At 42.5% G+C, this 15,788-nt stretch overlaps 1 long non-coding RNA gene across 1 annotated transcript in view; it reads right to left on the bottom strand.

The window, feature by feature from the left end:
• The window catches only part of LOC110257808, a 50,474-nt gene continuing 35,035 nt past the window's right edge, over window positions 350–15,788 (bottom strand). The window contains exon 4 of the long non-coding RNA XR_002340805.1: window positions 350–688. This is a non-coding gene — a long non-coding RNA (uncharacterized LOC110257808). The remainder of the gene's footprint in view (window positions 689–15,788) is intronic.

The raw sequence follows: 15,788 nt of genomic DNA, 5'->3' as shown, positions 1-15,788 counted from the left end.
GACTGAAATTCAAATGCTCCCTCTTACACTTACTGAGTGATCCGAAGAAATTTATTTAATGTATCTGGTTTTCAGCTTCTTCATCTTTAAAATGGCAATAATAGGAGTTCCCGTGGTGGCTCAGCAGTAACAAACCCGACTAGTATCCATGAGGATGCAGGTTCGATTCCTGGCCTCGCTAAATGGGTTAAAGATCCGGTGTTGCCTTGAGCTGGGGTGTAGGTTGCAGACACAGCTTGCATCTGGCGTTGCTGTGGCTGTGGTATAGGCTGGCAGCTGCAGCTCTGATTCAACCTCTAGCCTAGGAACTTCCATATGCCGCAGGTGTGGCCCTAAAAAAGGCAAGTTAAGAAAATAAAATAAAAATACCTGCTTCATATGGAGGTTCTGAGGATATATAACTCCAGTAGCGCAGTGTCTAAAGCATGGTAAGCCATTATTATCATCACTCATCTTTCAGCAATCCCCCCACATGTAATCACATGTGCATGTGAGCTGATACATGAGCTTACCTCCCCACAGAACGTGTGTGCGAGGAAAGGCTGATTTTCACCCTAACAAGCCAACCAGAATCAGGTCAGTCGTTCAATTACACAGTCATAATATCTTCCAAATTCATACCTTAAAGATGATGGAAGCCGATCTTCTTCAGTTCCTACCTCCACTCTGCATGGACTGCAATGACTGACTGCAAAGGAATAGAGATGAGCTGAGCCAAAAGTACTTCCAGAAGGGAGGAGAAATTAGAGATGTCACCCCAAGCAGCGTGCCAGAGTTGGGATTTGATAGGGAAATGAAACAGCCTCTTTTACTCCAAAATATTTCCCTCAGGTCAAATGTACTGGTGCCTGAAATTTTCCCATTAGAATTTGAAGTCAAAGATCTGGGGCTGGGGGACTTGTTCCTGGGTATCTAAAAAAGTGAATTGTGAGCATGACAATTTTAAAAGAAGAATTTATGTCTCCAAATTGAGTGACTCGTCTTCATTAAGATGCAAATGCCTTATAAAAGGTACAACATTCAGTTGTTTTCATCCATCTACACTGCAGTGTGAATTTCTGTATCAGGTCTGTTCCAAGAAAAACAGCTAGAGAAAACAAGCTTTCAAAGAGGAGATTAGAGAGAAGAAAAGGTCACTGCTGTGCATATGAGCATTTACCCCCAGGGAGAAGGACACAGGAAGGGGGTTGTATAGAGGAGAGCACTTAAAGATCATGTTCTAATGCAGGGACATTTATTTACAAAGCAGGTTAGTAAAAAAAATTGCATCCCACTTACTCCTTTTTGTACCAAGGCAATCTAAGCTCTCTAGACTGATCAGATATATTAGCACAGGACTATTTGTGTTAGAAGGGATTGCATTAGTCAGTTGTAGGCTAATTTCCTAGTATATTTCCCAGAATTTCAATAAGAAAGAGCATTTGGGCTTATATTTTTCTTTAAAGACACTGATTGATGATTCATACGATGAATGTACCTCCCCCAACCCACACACACAAAAGTCCTATTTAGAAAATAAAGAAGTGACTTTGAATATTTGCTACACATAAGAACCTGAGGAAGGAAGGGGAATGTGGGTACCTGGGAGCCAAGAAAGGTTGATTCCTACAAAGATAAACCTTCACAACTGGCCTCATTCCCCGACTCTGGCCAAAGTTTCCATGCTGCAAATCAGTCATAGTTGTATCACCATTCCTACCATATCGCATTGCCATTATCCACCAAAGTCTCTGAATACTCCAGAAAATCTACAGCAAAGCAGAGATTATGGCTTGATCATCAATGGATCCGCAACTCCTTCCAAAGTGTCTGGTACCTGAGATACACTCAATGGAGTTGAGCAAATGAATGAATGTGTAAATAAAGGAATGAATGATTGAATAGAAATCAAGGAGCCCGAGTGGCCAGAACTCCTGACTCAGGTCATCCAGGGCCTATAGTGGGAACAGGATATTCTCCTGTGGGAGACTGAGAATGAATTACTTGCTATCACCCTGGGTGAAAACAGATTCGAGGCCTCAAGTTCAAACATGGCTGCAAAGCTCCCGGAGCTGTAACAGTTGAACAGAATAAGTCTTTGAAGAGCCCTCTCCCACACATCAGCAGCCTTCAGGAGACAGCAACCATATCTTCTCTTGGTAACACATTGGCCTCAAACTCCCATAATCTCCTAAGGAGTGGAAGAAGAACCAGATTTGGAGCCAGAGGACAAGAATGCAAATCCTGATTCTGCACTTCTAAGCTCTAATTTCTTGGAGAGTCATTTTAATTTTGAGAACCTTGGTTTCATCACCGGTAGAATGGGAATGATTCATAAAGTCTACTCTGCTGGGCTATTTTTCAGATACAGTGAGTTAGCATATGCGAAGGCATAGAACAGAAATTTAGAAAATGTTACACCCTATCGTTTATCTGTTTCCTTCCATGATGCTGTTGATCTAGATTAGGAATCCCTTAGGGCCTCTGTGATTTCAGGGGCAGACATTTCATCAAATCTGACATCTCATCAAATCTGACATCTCAGATGTCAACAAAGTTCTTGGGACTACATGTGGGAGGAAGACGGGGACAGGAAGGAGCAAGGGGCGGAACCAAGGAGAAGTGAAAACAGGGAAATCTGGAGAAAGGAAAAAAAAAAATAGAAGACCATGAAAACTTTACTTGTGAAGGGAGGGAAGAGGAAGGCAGCAGAGAGATTTTGATATGGTAGAAGTTGTCGTTTAAGAGTGGTCAGGGGAGGAGTTCCCATTGTGCCGCAGTGGTTAACGAATCTGACTAGTAACCATGAGGGTGCAGGTTCAATCCCTGGCCTCGCTCAGTGGGTTAAGGATCTGGCGTTGCCTTGAGCTGTGGTGTAGGTTGCAGACGTGGCTTGGATCCCACATTGCTATGGCTGTGGCGTAGGCTGGTGGCTACAGCTCTGATTAGACCCCTAGCCTGGGAACCTCCATATGCCGCGGGAGTGGCCCTAGAAAAGGCAAAAAAAAAAAAAAAAAAAAAAAAAGAGTGCTCAGGGGAGGGAGTTCCCATCATGGCTCAGTGGTGGCAAACTCTAGCATCCATGAGGATGAGGGTTCCATCCCTGGCCTCGCTAAATGGGTTAAGGATCCAGCATTGCCTTGGGCTCCGGTGTGGGTCACAGACATGGCTCCAATCCTGCATTGCTGTGGCTGTGGTGTAGGCTGGCAACTACAGCTCTGATTCAACCCCTACCCTGGAAACCTCCATATGCCGCAGGTCTGGCCCTAAAAAGCTAAAAAAAAAAAAAATGGCCAGGGTAAGCTGGAAAAGTCCTTAGAGTAAGAAGAGCAGAGCTCCCTTGGCTTTGACTTTTACTCCTATCCATGATGGCTGCCATGAAATTGGACCCTGATCTACTAAGAGGAAATCAGCAGGAAGATGTCAGCCATACCCCTTCACAAAAGGAGGTGTGATATCCTGCCATATCGCCCTCAGCACAAACACTGCCGCCCCAAAGATTCTCCCAACCCCATGATGGGCTAGAATGGTTGGCTATGAGTTCAAGGCAGAGAAAGTAGGTCTATGCTAAGAAAGGAAGGGTCTGAAGATGATGGATTTACCTGATACTGACACCCAGCATGGCCCCATGTGGGTTTGCAGTCATGTCCGTAGATTCCCCTGTCCTCTCAGTTATGACCCTCCTCAAAGGGAGTTGGAGTAAGAGGCCTAACCAAATGGAGGGATGCTCTTCTCACATCAAGAGATTGGAAGAGTGTTCAAAATCATTCCCCAAGACTCACACAACAACTCTAAAGGTACCTCCACATCACTTTAATTCCCTAAGCATTCCACGATGTCCCTAAAAGACAAAGGTATACTGTCTCTTCCCTTAAAAAAAAAAAACAAAAAAAACCCCCATATTCCTTCTCAAAGCTTCCCCTCCAGAGGCCTCTTTTGGGTCTGAGATAGCCACATGGTTGCCATGGGAACCTGCCCCTCATTTGTCTCTAATCATCTGTTCTAGAGGGATAAAACTTCGACTCTCATTTCTATTAGATGAGATCACATCAATCAGTCATACTAATTTCCTATAGTGTTTCTGAGAATTTCAGCTGGAAATAGCTTTTATGTTTTGTTAAAAGAAGCCGGGTGTTGATCCGCGTATTGCGCACCGCCACCATCCCTGCTTGCCCCTGTGAAAAGCTTTCTGTTTCGCACACTTGGGTCCAGTCAGATAGGGATTATAAAACTTCAGCCCCTCTAGAGTAGGTTTAATCTATCAAATGGTAAAGTGGAAACTTTTACATTGTCAAACTTCCAGGGGCTTTTTAAAAGTAGAAGCTAGAGAAACAAACAACTGCCATTAGGATTACAGGTGAACTATTCGTACACAAAGTCGCCAGAGATCCCCACACAGGTGTAACTGGCCTCAGGTCCCTGTGTGTAACGTCACACATTATTATGTCTGGGGAAAAGTATGTTTCCTGGCATCTTGGATTTGCTGTGAAAGGACGATGAGAAACCCTCAGCCTTTCCCTCTTGGCATCGTCTTCTGTGTGGTCCTCCTATTACTGGGAGCTGAAATCATTCTGACAATAGAATTATGAACAGTTTTGTGTCCGGAGACTTGGGGTGAGCTGGAAATCACAGCGTCCTCTCCCGGAGCTGGCTTTTGACTCTCCAGTTCAATTCCCTTTGGCTTCACGATGGAGCCCACAGTTGTCCTCCCTGCTTCTGTCCCCATCTACCCCCTCTGCTCTTCTTACCCCATCGCAGGCCTGAATAGTGCAAAACACTCCAGCTGCTGACCCATGAGAGTTCAAAGGCCATTCTGCTCCCTCACCCCCACCTTTCTGTCCTGCCCCATAGAGAGCATTGTGCCTAACACAAAGCCTCTTGTAGAAGCTTAATACATACAGACAATAAAGCCGGCACATTTGCATTTTCAATTTGGGGAGAAATTGGGTTAAGGGGAACTTCAATGCCTGAATATTGGATAGGGAGCAGGAATAGACTAAAAGACAGGGTCTTCAGGGCGATGCCAGAATTAGTGGCCCAAGGAGGCTGGACTCTGCTGACAAGGAGGAGCAAACAAGGAAGCCAGGGCCAGGAGAGGGAACGACAAAAGGGGGGTGCAGTTTGCATTAAGCTGGCTCTTCCTTGCGACTTATTTGAGATGCCGACAGAGTCCAATGCCCCAGCTTTAGAAAAGCCGTGCCCCCTCCGCATCTCACAAGGACAAAGATGAAGAAGAGAGGCAGATGGACGAGAGCTCCGGAACACTTTGTAGGGAAAAAACTTAGAGCGACCTGCAGTGGGGTGAATTTTATTAGCGAGCATTATCTCTCTTCCTTTCAGAAAATAACAAATGGCCTTAATAGCTTAAGGCATCGTTACAAACAAAATATATACTGCAACTTTCTTGTAACATTTTTCACTATAGAACAAAACAAGGCAGGTCTATCAGGAACCCCATTAAAGGAGCTTTAGTTACTGAAGTATCAAAAGCATCTTGCCATTAGGTGTTCCCAAGGCAAGAAACCAGAGGAAAATGTTATTGTGATGCCATAGGTAATAAAAGCATCTAACAAAATGAGATACTTTCCTTTGCAGCAGTGACTCCACAGGTTACTAGCAGGGCAAACACTTGCCCAGGCGCCCCTTATGGCCAAAAGCAAACAATCTGCCCAAGCAAGGGGAGCAGGACTGAGTCGAGGTCAATAACCTCTTCCAGATTAAATCCAAGCAAGGGCAGAGGAGGAAATGAACAAGCCCACAAATAAAACATCATATATCTATATGCTTATTTATTCCCGTTCTTAAAAAAAAAAAAAAATTGAAATGGCTGACACTTGGGAAATTCTTGGTACAACTAGGCTAAAATCTGTTAGCAAAGAATAAAAGAAGTGCAAAGGGAAGGAGATAGGGACAAACAAAATAAACTAACCCCCCCCCACATTTTCAGTATGCGAAAACAATCAAGCATCAGTTAAAAAGGATATCGAAAGTATAGTTGAACTGGTCTAGGGACTTAGTGGGATTTAGAACGTCAAAAATTTCTTACACCCCATCACAGCAGGCTTAGGGCGTTTCTGTGAAGCCCTCAGATCAGTAGATCTTCCTGGATTTCCCGGGGACAATTAGGCCTTTTTTTCTGCCTGAGTACTACCAGTTCCCAGAGCTTCTTTGTCTCTCACAAATCAGTTAAGACTCAGTAAGAAGACACATCTGAGGCCTGTTTCCTAAATATTCCTGGCTCTTCCTAACCCTGGCGGCCAGGCCCAATTTTTTTCTAATTTTTCTGCTGGAGAATGTCCTAACATGGTTCATCTTAGAATTTGATGGTGTCATCATTGTTGCCTGGGAATTCTCTAGATTCCCTGTGAGGTCCTTGGCCTATGGCTGGCCAGTCCCTCTCTTCAGAAGTTGCGGCTTGCCCTGCTTCCCTGGTCTGGAGTGAGTTCTGTGAGCTGCCCTGGGCTTTTTCCTCACCCCTGACACTTCCCCTCTCAGCAGACTCAGAACTCATTCAGCTGGAGAGTTTTTGTCAACCCTCTTGCAAGGGTGCGGAAGCGGGGGTACTTCTGTGTGATGGGTTTCACTGCTTTTATTGTCTGGCAAAAGAAAGCAGGCACATTTACTAGGAGAAACAAACTTTTTCCTGGCTGCAATCTTGGAGAAGAATTTGTCATGAGGAGGAGCGTTGAACAATATAATAGACGATGTCCTGGAACAGGAACAAAATATGGGAAGCCAGCTGCTAACTCGACAAAAAACATCAGTGCACAACTGTGCATCTGGTGCTCATAAATCAAAACCTCACTGAGCTTATGATGCTGTTGCCGACACTCCAAGACCATGACAATTTAGTCTGGAGCCAGGCATGCTTCCACACTCCCATCCTAACCAGTGTTTCCATGATTTCAAAAACCTGAGCTCCCAAAATTCCTATTCTCCACTCTCTTCACCGGACTTTAGCTCAGACCTGCCAGATGCAATTAAAGCTATTCCTTGTGATGATCGGCAGGCAGAGAATCTTGTGGAAAGGGAAAGTTCCTGAGGGTCCCTATATCCTAGATAGGTAGCAATATTTAGTGCCAAGGAAAAGAAGCTTATTGTTATCAGGAAATGACTCTGTTGGCTCGTGGGCACTCTGCTTGGCAGACATCGCCACTTCCTCTCCTCCCCCAGACTGCTGGATGGAGAAGGCCTCTCTCTGTCCAGAAGTGGGCTGACATGAGGACGTCTCCTAAGGAAACCTCCTCCTTTTCTCCACTTTTCTACTTATCTTGGGATTCACTTTATTGTACCTTAACTTCCTAACAAATAGGAGGTGCCTCATGGGCCTTAAGGCTAGGGAAGGGGATAGGTAACGTGGAGATGGAGAGGGAGACGAGAGTTCGCCTAGAGAGGCATTCTAGTCACCTCTCTTTCTGGAGCCACATTCTCAGCCTTTCCTCCTCTGCTAGAGATACCACCCAGGCCAGACAAAAGAACAATAAGGCGATCATTTCAGAAAAAAAGAAAGGGAGAAATGCTCACCTCTAAGTCCTACGTTCCTTTACCTCCCTCTGGAGGGGTGGTGTGCAAGTAAAGAGACGTTGCAGGAAGACTCAGGAAGCAGGAACTACTAGCCCTGTACTTGACTTCATTTCAACACAATTCAAGTTTTCATCACTCTTGTAACTTCATCCAGGCTTGTGTCTTCTATTCTGTCTCTAACTCTTGAAGTCCTAGTTCATCTATTCCAGAGACGAAGGACTAGTCCCTGCTATAAGCGTGCAATTGAGCATCTTGGATGTTGTGGTCAGTTGAGTAATGGCCCCTAAAGATATCTAAGTCTTAATCCCTGGAAACTGAATGATATGTAACAAAAGAGATTTTGCAGGTATGATTAAGTTAATGATCTTGAGATGCAAGATGTCAAGATGCCATGACAGAAACAAAGAAAAATGTGAAGATGATACACTTCTGGCTTTGAAGATGGAAGGAGTGGCCACAAACCAGGGACTACAAGGAATGCATAACTTCGAGTTGGAGAAGGCAAGGAAACACTCCCCTCTAGAGACTCTGGAGGGGAAACCGCTCTACGGACACCTCGATTTTAGCTCAGTGAAACTAATTTCAGACTTCTGGCCTCCAGAACTATAAGAGAATAAACTTGTGTGGCTTTAAGCTACTAAATGTTGTAATAATTTAATTAGAACCATAGGAAACTAATCCTGGAATCCTCTTTTCTGCATATGTCAGGAAAATTAGCCTATGCCGGTTTTTTTCCCATGACATGAGAGATGCCCCCCTAGGAAGGAGGAGTCAGGGATCTACCTGAGAATATGGGAAAAGTGAGGATTTGGCCAGGGGTAAATTGTAGAGAGCCTCAGAATCGCAGAAAGAGGTTATCGAAGACAAAGAAAGGAGTTTATGAAGGAGAAGGTGATGTCTTAAGAGGGGCGACATTTGAAGGAGTGGGCCGATTTGTGGGGAGAGGCTGTGAGGATTCACAGGCACGTGGATGGAGGAAAGGTTTCTCTGCAGCCCTTGTGTTCCTTCCATACAACAGTGTAATGCGATGAGATGTGTTTTTAAAACTCGGATGAGGCCTAAGTTGAAATCACAACTTTGCAATGTTAGGCAAGTCCCTTTGCCTCTTTGAATTTTCATTTCTTTCATCCCTACGGTATATCAGAATAATGGTGCTTATTTGGTAAAGTCGTTTGAGGGAACTAAATGAAATAAAGGACAGAACATCACTGTGGCTGGCAGGTAGGAAGACCTTAATTAATTTAAATTAGTGTCCCTGGCCTCTTCGTCCTCAGAGAACTCCTTTAAAGCACTCTGCTTGCCTGTTACTCCATTTCTTCTTTCTTGTTCCTTTTACCTTGGAAGCAGGCGATGACCTCTGTACCACCTGCACACAGACAGTGTGGAACTTGGCATATGATCCCAGGCTTAGATTTGGGAACATTAGAAGAAGTGAACTGAGAACAGATGTCCAGGGCCTAGAACTGGCTGAGAGAAGAGGCGATCAGGCGCAGTCACAGGTTACCATGGCAACTAATTCACATCTTCTGAGCTTGAGACACCTGACTCGGGAGAGGGAGGGTGAGAGAAGGACAGAGAGAGCAAGAGGGCTTGTGCTGCAAGGTTCCGGTTTGGGAGTAAGGGAGAATCTGGCAAAGGTTAGAGCCTCCACATTCAACTTGGTGTCTTTGAAATTTGTCTTACCCTCTGGGGCTCAGTCCACCTTGGTTAGAATCTCCCCTCCCAGAATTGCTTCTACTTAGAGCAATGATTCGAAGTCAGGGAGAGGCCTCATTTGGGGAAAAGATGTTAAGGGGACATTGAGGTGACACTAGGGGTGGGGCATTCCAGGCCTCCTTGCATGGGGAAGAACTAGAGTCATAGATCATTGCCTCAAACCTCTGAACATTCCCCATGAGAAGGGAATTAGAACTGGAACCCAGGTGAGTGGGGATAGTTCTTGGTCTGTATCCCTGAACTGGATGGCTGAAGTCACTGAGGCACCTCAGGCATGAACACTTCTTTGAATATTTAATACGTCCTCTGCAGTGAAAAGTTAGCTTGTTACAGAAATAGTTTTAGAGTTCTGTGCATACATGCCTCTGTGTGCACATGTGTGTATATGTGTGCATGGGTGTGTGTGAAATATGAATTAGACAGAAGAAAGGGTGGGGGAAAAAACTGTAACTGCAATGTATACATCTAAGGATGACCTGACCCCCTTGCTGTACAGTGGGAAAATAAAAAAAAAAAAAGAAATATGAATTAGAGTGTTGTCTATAATAAGTGAGAGGATTTAAAAAGGAGGTGAGTGGTTACTGCTAAAACAATAGTTGTGGAGTTCCTGTGGTGGCACATCGGAAACAAATTCGACTAGGAACCATGAGGTTGAGGGTTCAATCCCTGGCCTTGCTCAGAGGGTTAAGGATCTGGCATTGCTGTGGCTGTGGTGTAGGCCGCAACTGTAGCTCCAATTCGACCCCTAGCCCAGGAACCTCCATATGCCATGGGTATGGCCCTAAAAAAAGAAATAAATAAAAACGCATTCCTAGTGGATATCATTTATGTTCAGAACTTTACATGAATCATTGATAATTCTCACTATCTTGCATTTTACAGATTAATAACTTGAGGATCAGAATTTACTTGTACAAATTCATGCCAAGACCAGTCAGTGCATGGAAGACAATTTTTTTAGGGTATTTTTTCCTTCTTTTTTTTTAATTTGTTATATTTGATTTACAATGTTCTGTCAATTTTTGCTGTGCAGCAAAATGACCCAGTTATACATTTATATATGTTCTTTTTTCACATGATCCCCCATCATGTTCTATCACAAGTGATTAGATAACATTGCCCTGTGCAATACAGCAGGACCTCATTGCTTATCCATTCCAAATGCAATAGTTTGCATCTACTAACCCCAAACTCCCAGTCCCTCCCACTCACTGTCTCTCCCCCTTGGCAACCATAAGTCTGTTCTCCTTGTCCATGAGTTTGTTTCTTTTCTGTAGATAGGTTCATTTGTGCCATATTTTAGATTCCAGATATAAGTAACTTACTTCACTTAGTATGAGAGTCTCTAGTTCCATCCATATTGCTGCAAATGGCATTATTTTGTTCTTTTTTATGACTGAGTAGTATTCCATTGTGTATATGCACCACGTCTTCTTAATCCATTCATCTATTGTTGGACATTTAGGTTGTTTCCATGTCTTAGCGATTGTGAATAGTGCTGCAGTTAACATAAGGGAGCATGTATGTTTTTCAGTGAAAGTTTTGTCCAGATATATGCCCAGGAGTAGGATTGCTGGATCATATGGTAGTTCTATATTGAGCTTTCTGAGGTACCTCTATACTGTTTTCTATAGTGGTTGTACCAATTTACATTCCTACCAAGATTGTAGAGTGTTCCCTTTTCTCCACACCCTCTCCAGGGTTTTTTATTTGCAGACTTAATAATGATGGCCATTCTGACTGGTGTGAGGTGGTACCTCATTGTAGTTTTGATTCGCATTTCTCTGATAATTAGTGATGTAGAGCATTTTTCCATGTGCTTGTTGGCCATCCATATGTCTTCTTTAGAGACACATCTATTTAGGTCTTCTGCCCATTTTTCAATTGGGTTGTTCTTTTTTTTGCTGTTGAGTTGTATGAGTTGTTTGTATATTTTGGAGATTAAGCCTTTGTCGGTTGCATCATTTGAAACTATTTTTTCCCATTCCGTAGGATGTCTTTTTTTTTTTGTGGTTCCCTTTGCTGTGCAAAAGCTTGTAAGGTGTATTAGGTCCCATTGGTTTATTTTTGTTTTTATTTCTATTGCTTTGGGAGACTGACCTAAGAAAACATTTGTATGGTTGATGTCAGAGAGTGTTTTGCCTATGTTCTCTTCCAGGAGTCGTATGGTGTCTTATGTTTAATTCTTTAAGCCATTTTGAGTTTATTTTTGTGCATGGTGGTAGGGTATGTTCTAGTTTCATTGAGTTACATGCAGCTATCCAGTTTTCCCAGCACCTCTTGCTGAAGAGACTGTGTTTCCTTGAAAATTCAGAATGCTTCTAGTTTAAGGCCATTTGTCCATCTCCATATATTTTAGTACCTTTAGGTGGCCTCTTTTCTCAATTTTTTTTTATTTTCCAAAGAAGTAGATATCACCTCCATATTTGCCAAAGCAAACATTCTACCTAGCTCTTGGACCTACCCTTTCTCGTATTCATCAGACTCTTGTTCCTGTCACTATTACCCTTGACCTGACCCAAAATATTTAATCTCTACATCTGCACTAGCGATTGTTAGTTAAATTTTTTTTCTTCAGATAAGAATATTTTAGGATCATGTCTACCATAAGAAGACTTTCGATAGTCCCAGCCCCCTTAAGTATTTATTTTACTCCTTTAATTTCACCACAAAAATTCTCCTGGGCATTTTCTACATGCACTGTCTCCCATGTGGGACTTCTCTCTCTCTTCTTTACCCCTTTGAAATCTGGCTCTATTATGGAACAGCTCCTTGTCAATCACTAAAGATCTTCCAATTACTCAAATCAGGAGTATTTTCTCATCTTTCTTTTTCTCTGACCTCTCTACCATACTGACAATGTCAATCACTAAACCTTCTTGAAATCCCTTTCTCACAATTTCCTGTTTCTCTTCCCTCCCCAATGACATCTCTCATCTACTTCCATTATAACCATCACTCCTTGCCTCATCAATTCAATGGAGGTATTCCCCTAAGCTTTTACCTTTGGCTGTTGTCTCTACACAAGTTGATCTCATTCATTTCTATAGTTGCAAGTATCATTTTTTAGAAATTTCTCCTGTGGGATGGACTGGAAATTTGGGGTTAATAGATGCAAACTATTGCCTTTGGAATGGATAAGCAATGAGATACGGCTGTATAGCACTGGGAACTATATCAAGTCACTTATGATGGAGTATGGTCATGTGAGAAAAAGAATGTATACGTGTATGTGTGACTGAGTCACCTTGCTGTATAGTAGAAAATTGACAGAGCACTGGAAACCAGCTGTAATGGAAAAAATAAAAATAATTTAAAAAAACAAATAAAATAAAGTCAAAAAAAAGAAGAAATATCTCCCAATTTCAATCTCAAGTCCAAATTTCTCTCCACAGTAGCAATCCCACAACTCCGTGACTGGCTTCACCATTCTTCCAATTAGAAAATCTTCCAAATCTCAGTATCCCTTATTTAATCTCTACCCCTCTCTCTCCCTTAACACCTACATCCAGTTAGTCATAAACTTCTTTTTCTTTTCCCTTCACAATGTCTCTTCTCTGTCCATTCTCCTCTTTGGATTTCTTAGTTCAAGTGTATAATACACTACCTTACACATGGACTCTTATATTGCAATAGCCTCTTAACTGCCTTCATTTTCTCTCCCTTCCCATCCATCCTCTGCACTACTGACAGATTAATCTTCTTAAAGCACCACTTTCGCTGTCATTCCTCTACTTAAAAATTTCCATGGTTTCCCATTGTTTACAGGATCCAATCCCTATACCTGACACTGCCAATAAGACGGCTGCAGCTGTCATTCCTCCTTTCCATAGGCTTTGTGCTTGAGCCACATTATGCTGTCATGCCTTTCCATGACCTGACTTGCAAATAGTCTTTTGGTTAGTTGCATGCATGGACTCTGGACTCAGATCGGCTCAAGTTGGAAAGCTGGCTTTGCCACTTCATCCTTGTGTATCATTGTACAAAATTGTATAGCCTCTCTGCTGTCAGCTAAAAAAAAAAAATAGGGATAATAAGTGGAATCCTGCCTCATTGGCTTATTATATGGATTAAATGAAATAATGCATCTAGAGTGCTTAGCACAGTACATTAAAAAACAGAAAAAGAGGGGAGGCAGGAGTTTGCTATCATTTTATCCATATTATATCCCCTCCTTGGTCTGTTTGCTCAGTCCATTTCTTCTGCCTTGAATGTCCTCTCCCAATCTCACCTACTGAAGTCCTTTTCACCCTTTAAGGAACACCTCAAATGCTACCTCCTCTAGGAAGTCTTCTCTGCTTACTCTAACTTAAGCACTTTGCTTGAATCTCTCTCTTGGCATTTTTTATCCCGCTCTGGAATAAAGTCATCAGTTTCCTGTGCCACCTGTGCCAAAAGACTGAAAGCTCTTTTCTTTTCTTTTCTATTTTTTAGGACTGCACTTGCAGCATATGAAGTTCCCAGGCTAGGGGTCAAATCGGAGCTACAGCTGCCAGCCTATACCACAGCTGCAGCAACGCAGGATCCAAGCTGCATCTTCAAACTATGCCACAGCTTACGGCAACGCCGGATCCCCGACCCACTGAGGCCAGGGATTGAATCTGCATCCTCATGGATACTTGTCAGATTCAGTTCCATTGTGCTACAATGGGAAGTCTGAAAGCTCTTTTCTATCTTGTGTTCTAATTGTCTGTATCACCCACTGCACATACCACAGTAGGGGTACAGAAGAGGCACTTACTGTCTGTTGCTTGACTATGGCTGGAAATCATAAGATTAAATGGAGAAGGCTCAGAGATTGATAAACCATGACTATGGATTGATTAAAGTTGCTAGTGGTGGCGCTAGCGCCCTCTTTCTTTTCTTTCTTTCTTCCCCTATCTCCTACTCTCACATTTTCTTTACCGTCTTGTTCTTCTCAGGTTCTTACTCTTGCTAGTGTTCACCATGGCCATTATTTAATCCTGCTGATGGCCCTTCAAGGGAAAGAGGTTCCTATGACAACCTCAGATCTTGCCCTTTTGTCCTTACCACTTAAGCTTTGATGAAAACCACCCTCCTGTCTACTACAAATTCTTACAAGAGGGGTTCATTAAACTTATGATCCAATTCTCTCTCTGGAACCTATGATAAAAAATACAGAGCAGGAAATTAGACTCTTTATGTAACGGCACTTACTAGTCAGCCCAGATACAAATCACCACTTTATATCAGTAACATTCTTCAGCTCTTGAAGATTGCCTAGCCCAAACTTTGCTTTTAGTCTACAACTAAACTTTGAGAACTAGCCTCAGATTTTCAAATTTTCTTTCCTTGGCATCTCCAAAGTTAAGTCCTATTAAGTACAAAATCGTGCCCATGTGGAACCACCTGTAAACTTGATTGGTGTCCTCTGAATTTTCAACAATTCACCAAGCCATATGATTACAGAGACTAATAAGATATGGTCAGCCCTTTGCCCCCAAGAAATGCACAGTCTTGTAAATGAAGTTTTTATGAACTTTAAATTTTACATGCCACTTGGTGAGAAATATTGGTTCTCTCAGCTCCTGACTCCTGATCACAACATCAGCATCACTCTGGCATTCCAGCTGCATTTGCAGTGAATGAAATTGTTTATCTTTTTTTCATCAAAGAAACAAAAGGAGAGAGGAGAGAAGGAAATAATATTTGTTTCACACTTATTTTAGCAAATGTTTTGCATAAAAGGCATCTGCATTTAAACCCTTCAACAACTTAATGAGGTAGGTATTGTACCCATTTTACAGATGAGGTAGCTGAACTTCATTTATCCAAGGTCACCCAGCTATCAAAAGGCCCAGTTGAGATTTGATGGGTTATTGCTGGCTTCAAAGCACATATTCTCTCCATTCTACTATACTACTACCCCTGTGTAAATCAATACCTGTATTCCAGGGTAAATCCCTTTTTTCTCAACACTTACACAGTGGATGTGAGCCCTTTCCTATAGACTCTGGCATGACATTTCCATACTGCTACCCCTTCTGTGATCTTCTACGACCAATGGAGGTCAGAATACTGTCTTTAACTTGCTAGTCTACTCTGAAATAAGTCCTCTGGGTGGGCATCACCTTTGAGAAACTTATAATCTATCTTCTCTAACACCTGATCACTCCCCAGAATGAATTCCCTCAATGTTATATGTTTTCAACAAATGCATGGGAAAGGCCCTAAAAATACACCTAGTGAATTTCCAAAGGCTGCATTCTAGGAAGAATGAAGCCCGTTTTTACTCCTAATGTCTTCTTTAGAGAAAGAAGTAACAGAGTTCTGTGAAGAAAAAAAAAAAGAAGTGTGCTTCTTGAATTTGTCTTACTAAAGCGATTTTAGGAATGTAGTGGTAGATGTTTCCATGATGCTATCTGAAACCCAGAGAAATCTAAGATCTTGTGTTACTAGATTACAATAATTGGGAATAAAGTTCAGTTTAAATTACAGGAATAACTCTATTTAAGAAAAACCAGGAGTTCCCATTGTGGCTCAGTGGTGATGAACCTGACTAGTATCCTTGAGGATGCAGTTTGATCCCTGGCCTCACTCACTGGGTT

Source organism: Sus scrofa, chromosome X (genome assembly GCF_000003025.6).
Source record: "Sus scrofa isolate TJ Tabasco breed Duroc chromosome X, Sscrofa11.1, whole genome shotgun sequence".
In the NCBI taxonomy this organism is placed as follows: domain Eukaryota; kingdom Metazoa; phylum Chordata; class Mammalia; order Artiodactyla; family Suidae; genus Sus; species Sus scrofa.
This window is presented reverse-complemented; position numbering and strand designations above follow the sequence as displayed.